The sequence below is a fragment of the Frankliniella occidentalis genome, unplaced genomic scaffold, assembly GCF_000697945.3.
Source record: "Frankliniella occidentalis isolate FOCC.00 unplaced genomic scaffold, Focc_3.1 Scaffold107, whole genome shotgun sequence".
Classification (NCBI taxonomy): Eukaryota; Metazoa; Arthropoda; class Insecta; order Thysanoptera; family Thripidae; genus Frankliniella; species Frankliniella occidentalis.
Window position 1 is genome coordinate 885365 of NW_026267236.1, and position 8003 is coordinate 893367.

General features: G+C 50.1%; 1 protein-coding gene across 9 annotated transcripts in view; it reads left to right on the top strand.

Moving 5' to 3' along the window:
• Nucleotides 1–8003, top strand: part of LOC113203227 (uncharacterized) — a 165968-nt gene that overhangs the window by 150675 nt on the left and 7290 nt on the right. For 4 of the 9 annotated variants that reach the window (XM_052270025.1, XM_052270032.1, XM_052270028.1 and 1 more), the window contains one exon: nucleotides 4926–5237. The exons of the other annotated variants lie outside the window; for them this stretch is intronic. The gene's annotated coding sequence lies outside the window, so the exon portion shown is untranslated. Of the gene's footprint in view, nucleotides 1–4925; nucleotides 5238–8003 lie in introns of those variants that run through there. 9 annotated transcript variants of the gene reach the window in all.

Sequence of the window (8003 nt, forward strand, 5' to 3'; positions counted from 1 at the left end):
CGCGCCCACACCGCGGGGCCTCTGGTTTCTGGTCTCCAAGGGGATTCGAGACGCCTGACTCGGAGCTTCATATTTCTGTAATCCCGCATAAATACACCGGAGATGGCATATTTAGGGATGTGCCACCCACCTCCGAGTAACCCTTACCAGCCCATAGCTAGTTTCAGACCCGAAAGAATAGGGGTGGCGCGTAAATGGAGCAGATGGTGTGTCCTTTGTGTGGACTGACCAAGAGGAGAAAGCGGCCGCTTTCCCGGGAGAAAGGATAGACTCAGTAAGGGATTACATCTAACGGAACAAAGAGAGAACCGACTAGAAACGTCCTTGGCCAAAGCAAAATATATTCTCAATTTTCCTTATGAAATAAGTCGTGCAGCAGAGTGAGGCTTGCGGACGGACCCTCTAGCTCCATTGGATTCAAGACACGGCACAATCCTTAAGCGTCTTTTCCGGAGCCCCCTCACGGCACGGAGATCGAGTTGAAATCTTTATTGGACAGGAGGTCGGACTGGACAATTTGTTGGTGGAACTCATGGGATTTGAAACGCTTCTGGACTCGGACGGTGATGCAGGTCGCTTCCAGGAGGGGGGGGGGGGAGAACTGCATATGCGTTGCATTTAATAGGACAATACCCTTTCATTAATTACTTACAGACTTCCTTAAGTAGAATTTTCCGCAAGCTCGGTGCAGGCGTATCAATATCAGAATGGAGTTTAGAAACAACTAAGTGCATTCCGTACCTGCATTTAATATTTTCCGTGGGAACTGTCGTAAATTTACTATTAAAAATTGTAAATTTCTAGCTCTTGCGTTTCAACATGAATTGAAATCCATTAAAGAGCAAGAGTGCGATTATGTACATATTTGGTAAATAGTAAGTCATAAAATATATCATACATCTACGAACGTATTTTTTACAGTGGTGTGAACAAAACTCTATGTACTATGCGATTTGTACGAAAACGGTTATACAAAGCCAAAGCTATTTAAAGTCGATATTTGTACGTGCTTGTATTTTCTAAATGAATAATACATTGTGGTAAATTCTTGGGCATGTGCTGGTTGCACAGCTACGCCCGGTAGCCAGGCAGGAGCGCTGCGGGGGGCCTCCAGGGGCCACTACTGTGTGTATCGCGTGTCTTTAATTAGGCCGGCTAATGGTGTGCGAACCTCTGCGGCGGCCAGCGTGTGATGCGTATCAAGAGCAGCGCGTTCGATACGTGGACGGCGACTGCTTGAATTATCGTGGCGTCTCTTGCACACACAGTGGGTCGCCTCACATCAGCCCGTCACTGTCACATCGACCATAGCGTGCTTACAGGTGGGCATGGGCAAATACAGTCGAACGGTTGTAGATGCTGCTGACAACGGTTGTAGTTGTTTGGACAACCTTTTCACACTGTCCAGATTGCACAATGCGAATAAGTTAGGTGAGCAAACGAACTTACAATCTTTGTAGATGCGCAGAAATGATGCTGGAGTTGTAGCACATCTATAAGACTGTAAATTCGTTCGCTAACCTACTGGTGTGCGACATTACCATGACATTATCGTACACATAGATTGCCAGCTCAAAGTCCGCCCGCATGACGTGCGGGTGGCAAGATTGTAGACGGTTGAGGCTCAACTAATCAGCTGCTGGCGGCGCTCTGGTGGGTCTCGTCTTGAGGTGCGCCGCACGCCGCACACAGCTGCCCTCTGATTGACCCCTCCAGCCCTACTTGGACATGCGCCAATTGAAAACATATCCGCTTCTGCTGCGTCGCCCTAAATGGAGTCGTGTTTTGTGAGGGCGCGGGAGAAATAAAGAGGATGAGTCTCTCTTCCTTCGAGCAGGGGGTCTTATTTTCGCAATCTCCTCGTTCTCCCGGAGGGCCCAGAGACGGACTTTACTCGGTCCGCGCCGAGTGACATCGCCAGGACCTGCATACTGCTCTTCTTTTTCTCTGCGCCTGGCCTGCGGTGCCCTGCGATGCCCTGCGCCTGCGGTCCCACGCTCGGTCGTCTCTTCTTCCCGAACGCCTCCACGATTCCGGCGAGCCTCTGCCGGAGAAGAAGTCGAACTCTTCAATAACGCCGACAAAAGCTCTGGGAGCCTAACTGCGCTAAATTGGCGGTCCTCGATGACATTCCTCTGATTGAAAGCAAGTGGACACACAAAACACTCTCCGACTGCATTCCTGCTGAGATATAGTGGAGGCCTTAGCGTTTTAGCCCTAGAGAGCTCACACGCTTTCGTAGCGTGCGATAGCTTCAAATACGAGGCCCTGAATGGCTCCCAACTAACGTTTTGCTACTGTTTCCCAAACTAAAAAATACTAACAGATCAAAAGCTTTGAGCACTTGAATTGAATGTAACTTGGCCCGTTTCGTCCCCTCCTCTTACCGCCGCTTTCCCATGGCAAATCGATCGGAGCTGCGGGACTGCCGCATTGCTGCCGTGTCCTGCCAAAGGGCCGAGCATTGTTTCACGTGCCCTGCAACTGCTCTTTGTGTGTGCTCTTTGCAAACACACACACACACACCAAAAGGAGGAACTTGGCGGATTCCTCTAATTCTCGCCGCTGCCACCTGAAAAAGACCTATCTACCGGTATATGTCTAGCTTGCGCCAAATAAAATCCTGTAAATCATAACTGGGGGATACTGGACTGGCCGTCGTCGCCTGAAACCATTATATGGCAAGTTAGAATTGGGTCAACGGCAGCGGCTATTTTGGCCGCTCACTACGTTAGCTCACCTGCTCAGTCTCACCAAAAGCGCGCCAAACTACTGCTAGGCCAGGCAGGTGCGCCCCACTTTGTGAATCGTCACAACAACAGAGGAAGACACCACCTGCTGATCTGCGAGACGACCAGAGAAACGTGCCATTCACTAGTTTGTGTTATTTTTCCCCTTCCAAATTGCTGAACACCTGTGCCCACATGCGCGTGTGTGTCCTCTCTCGGACAACAGAAACGGAAACCAACGGTACATACACTGCGTGCGATGACCAATTCGTCAACAGGTGAGAGGGCCGAACGATCACAATCATGGTCATCAGATACCCCTCCTCTCCAACCTCTTCTCCCAAACAAAATGGTTTAGCAGCGAGAGAGAAATTTGCCCGTCAGCAGAGGAGAAAGGCGTGGCACCTGCCACAGCTGCCTGGCAGCTGCCCTCACAGCTGCGATCTGTGTGGCAGATGGAGCGTGTGTGTACTGTACACACGTGCTCAAGCTGTTATCGGCTCACCTTTACTTGACCCCTGCTCGCACTCGTGTAAATAACGCTCCGATTTAACGCAATGGATGTATGAAATTGATGATCTGCATGTGACGCGTTGATTTAATGCCGAATACTTCTTGGGGCCACCCAAACACACCTCGACCACACCTGGAGCGAGGGGGGTGCACGACTCTCACCACACAAAAGGGCCTAAATAACTTATGCATAACCACCCAACAAGTCCGGTGACTCGCCTATTAATAAGTTAAATGTCATCTGCGCTGTTGAAGGCCTGGGGCATTTTATTATCTACAATACTAACTGAATTTCTCGCCACTATACAATACATGCTAAAAAATGTATGTTTTTGTGCAGGTGTTCGCGCTAACTTAAACCTACGTTTTGCTTTAGACGCATTTGTGAGCCAAAAATGCGTGATATGTTTACAAAATGTTGCTTAAAATAATGGTTTAAATTACCGCAGGAATCTGCAACTAACTTGATCGCTTAAATTCGTGCGAATGAAAGATACAAATACAGTTAGTGTGTAGGGTTTCCAATTTTTTTCCCAGTGTAGGTGCAGTGGTGGGCCCGATTGGCTTTCAGTCGATATGGGCTTGAAATAGATGTGGGAGGGGCGGCCCACGGCTGGGGTCCCGGACCCTTCGGGCCCGCGGGGGTGGGGCGGGCCCTGCGGGGGTGGGGGGGAGGTTCTTCCCGACACGCAGTCTGGCCTTTACAGAGCCCTGTCTGGGCGCGGGACACCCCCCAAAAAATACACACTGAGGCATTTCTGGTTCTATTTCAATCTTGTTTTTTCCGCCGCCTCTCCTGGTGTCATGTTTCTGTCCCAGCAGACTGACATACCCCACTGACCTTCCGCAAGGTTCAGGAGGAATTCCACATTATTTGACCCGACGCTAGAGTATGATACTTCAGTTTCAAGAGTACTATGTGGTAAATATTTCGTATACAATTTCTTCGAAAAACGAAATTTATTTCCAGTTTTTCCGTCCTACCCTTCTACCTTAATAGGGGTCGACGGGATTTGCACTAACCACTTCGATGTTCACAAGTAACTCCTAAGGTAGAAGTTACCCTGAAAATTTTACCTTAAGCTAACGTCTTACTGGAGAGCTATACCCTAAAAAACTGTTTCCTTATTGCAAGTACATTTTTCTTTGTTTTTAGTAAAATCTTATTCCAACGACAATATTTTCTTTTTAACGATTGAATTTGATCCTGGGTCAGCCAGCATGCACTGCTTGAAACAAGAAACCATTTTTCTGGGTGTGACAGACGGACACCTCGGCTATTACATGCCCTCCGCCGATAAAGCCTTTTCAAAGCAGATAAGAGTGGGCTAAAAAGGAGGATGGCTTATTCCTTGTCTTGGCTGGGAACTGCTCACGGAACTTTTGGTCACGATAAAGTCATGGATTTGCCCGATGTCGATATCATTGCAGGAAATATCGAGCCCACTGCTGTGTTTGCTTCTTTGTATCATGCAAACGCACGGCGTCCAGGTCTGCCGCATAAAGAAGCTGCCGTTTAGCAACATCCTCGGGTGACGAGTTGTCGATTCGGATGCCGATGGCGGCGCGATGTCGCGTACATTGTATACTTACCTTCCACCGCCCCCATGTCCCGCCCCACGCCTGTAATTCTCCCCTTATTTTTATTTCTTTAATCTTGTTTTGTTGGTGCATGAAACGCAGATGAAGAAATTCTGAAGTCCGCCGCTTCTTCTGTCTCCGATGCCGCCCAAAAGTCAACCGACGTAGCGAGGACTGCTAGGTCGCCGAACGATCACCGCAGCTCTCAAGAGATTTATCGGAAGCATAAAACGCCCCGTCCCGTCGATCTTGCGCCCTCCACATCATCTTCGTGAGGGGAGAGCTCCGACAGGAATTCTTTTTGGTTTGTTTGGAATTCAAAACCCCGCGTTAAGCAAGAAAGATGAGAAAATCTGATTATCTTCCCGAATAAAAGTTGATGTAGGTTGTGGTATTCGTCTAGTAGTTCCGGAATTTTTTTGTGTCTTAATTGCTTTGTCGTCGAGTTTGTCGTACATAATAGGAGGATAGGTGTCTTTTCTAAATAAGGCAAATCAAATTACATGACTATTCCTGCCTACACTATTTCGACTATTTCTATAGAGCACACAGGTACAACAAATCTCAAACTCAAAGTTTCCGGGACCTTTTCTTTGTTTGACTTTGTCAAAGAAACCCTGCCACATCTTATATTTTAATGATTTTCTGATCTGAATAAATCTGAAGCTCTTTTAGTCTGAAATTAAATTAAAAACGACAAATGAAATGAAAGACTCTGGGCACAGCAGAGGAACAAAGAGTCACCACCCTTTTTGGTCTCGCAAACAGAATCATATACTGTATCTGTTGTTAATTTCTCTCCTCTGCCTCGCCCCGTTCGGCCGGACGGCTGTCGGTCACGCAAGTATTGAGACTTTCCGTAAGAACAACACCGCCGCATTACCCGCTAATGGTACACGATGCTGCGTGTAATTACACACGTGAGGCGCTTGTCCCCACCGCGACCTGTTGCGAGGCGGAAAGGGAGGGGGGAGTCTTTGGCGCGAAAACTGTAACCTTTCGAGTATCGGCGGGCAGGGGGTTGGACCGGCAGTTGGCCGCGGCAGTAGAGGGCCCTTGCGCCAAGCGGACTGTTTAGAGCATGGGGCGGGCCGCGCGCGGCTCGACAAGTGGTCCAGGTGTGAGGCGACCCGATGCTTTTGTTCTCCGTATGCTGATTGGTCTCGGAGAGGTATAATTTTGGCAATATTTTCATTTATGAATGTATATATGTGTGTGTGTGTCTGTGTCGGCGAGAGTATCGTTTTGACTCGATGACGAGCTGCTCGATACATAAGGGCGGACTCGATCTCCTTCTGCCAGACGACTCCGCTTCGGCGCGCGGTGCGCTGCAGTGCGGCCCCGCTATCTGATACACCCGCTTTACGGGCGGGGGGGTGCGTTAAATCGGCGGGGCGGGGCCGAGCTGTTCGCCGAGCGGCGCCCAAACATTAAGAGACTCATCAGCGTCTCTTTGACGAGGTTGATTGCGCCATTTGCGCGACGCGATGGCCGTCTAACGACGATGTTGAGGCGTGGCGGATGCATGGCCCGGTGATGGATGATTTCTCTGCGTTTCTCCAATTCGCCGTCTCTCTCTGTCTCCCGCCGCTTCTCTTGTCTCCGGAGTAGGGTCGCTCCTCGTCGCTCCCTCCTGGCAGTGCGCCAATGTCATCCAAACCCGTGTGCGTTCGTGTGTGCGTGCGTGCGTGCCTGTGCAGTTCACGCCCAAAGTCACTCGCCACCACGCCAGTGTCCCCCTGCTAAATGCATGGGAGGGGAGCAGGGGGGGACGCCGTCCAACACATCAATCAGGCCGGGGCTGACGCTGACACATGCAAGAAGGCAAAATAAAATGGGAAAAAAATCCTACTCCGGGCGACGGAGCTGCAGGCGGTCATCCATCATGCCGCCTGCTCAGGTGCAGTCTAGGCTGCGCGACATCCTCGGGGACGAGGATGAGGTCCCCGTAGAGGACATCTCCCGAACTCAATAACGACACTGCATCGTGTCGTGTTCGTCTCGTCCGATTCTCTTTTTGGGGCGATGCGCGCGTTGTTAAATTTTTGTCTAAGGGTGTATTTAACAATATCGAAGCAAACAACATTAAAGTCAATCTGGATGCACTGGTGGGCCGAGCTGTGTTTGACGTTTCGCGATCTTTGTTGCACGGCAAGTTATTGATGGCCGGTGAAATGTACAAGGAGCTCCTGCTGCGATCGATTATAATACAATATGATTCCGCTCGCCATACATCCGCCGCTCTCCATCCTTGCCCTGCTGCTAATTTATCTTGCACCCGTTTCTGTTGCCCGGTGAATAAAGTAGCAACTCCAGAAGCGGCCGTTACCGTGTGTCGCCACGCGGCCCGGCTGAGCTGGCCCGCGCTGCTCGGTGCTCGATACACTTGAGACTTGAACGCACGGTCCGTCGAGAGTGTCTCTTGTGGCACTCGCGCCAGCCACTCCGTCAGCTAAAGTTGAAATGGTTTTCTCGCATTGATTTTCCCTTTCGGTAGAGCGAATGCTGGTCTCTCATTTTTAGTTGTGTCCAAAGAGAAGAATAATCCATACCTTCGGCTCAAGCAACCCTCCAAAGCCGCCCGCGCCCTGCGCGCCCACACCGCGGGGCCTCTGGTTTCTGGTCTCCGAGGGGATTCGAGACGCCTGACTCGGAGCTTCATATTTCTGTAATCCCGCATAAATACACCGGAGATGGCATATTTAGGGATGTGCCACCCACCTCCGAGTAACCCTTACCAGCCCATAGCTAGTTTCAGACCCGAAAGAATAGGGGTGGCGCGTAAATGGAGCAGATGGTGTGTCCTTTGTGTGGACTGACCGAGAGGAGAAAGCGGCCGCTTTCCCGGGAGAAAGGATAGACTCAGTAAGGGATTACATCTAACGGAACAAAGAGAGAACCGACTAGAAACGTCCTTGGCCAAAGCAAAATATATTCTCAATTTTCCTTATGAAATAAGTCGTGCAGCAGAGTGAGGCTTGCGGACGGACCCTCTAGCTCCATTGGATTCAAGACACGGCACAATCCTTAAGCGTCTTTTCCGGAGCCCCCTCACGGCACGGAGATCGAGTTGAAATCTTTATTGGACAGGAGGTCGGACTGGACAATTTGTTGGTGGAACTCATGGGATTTGAAACGCTTCTGGACTCGGACGGTGATGCAGGTCGCTTCCAGGAGGGG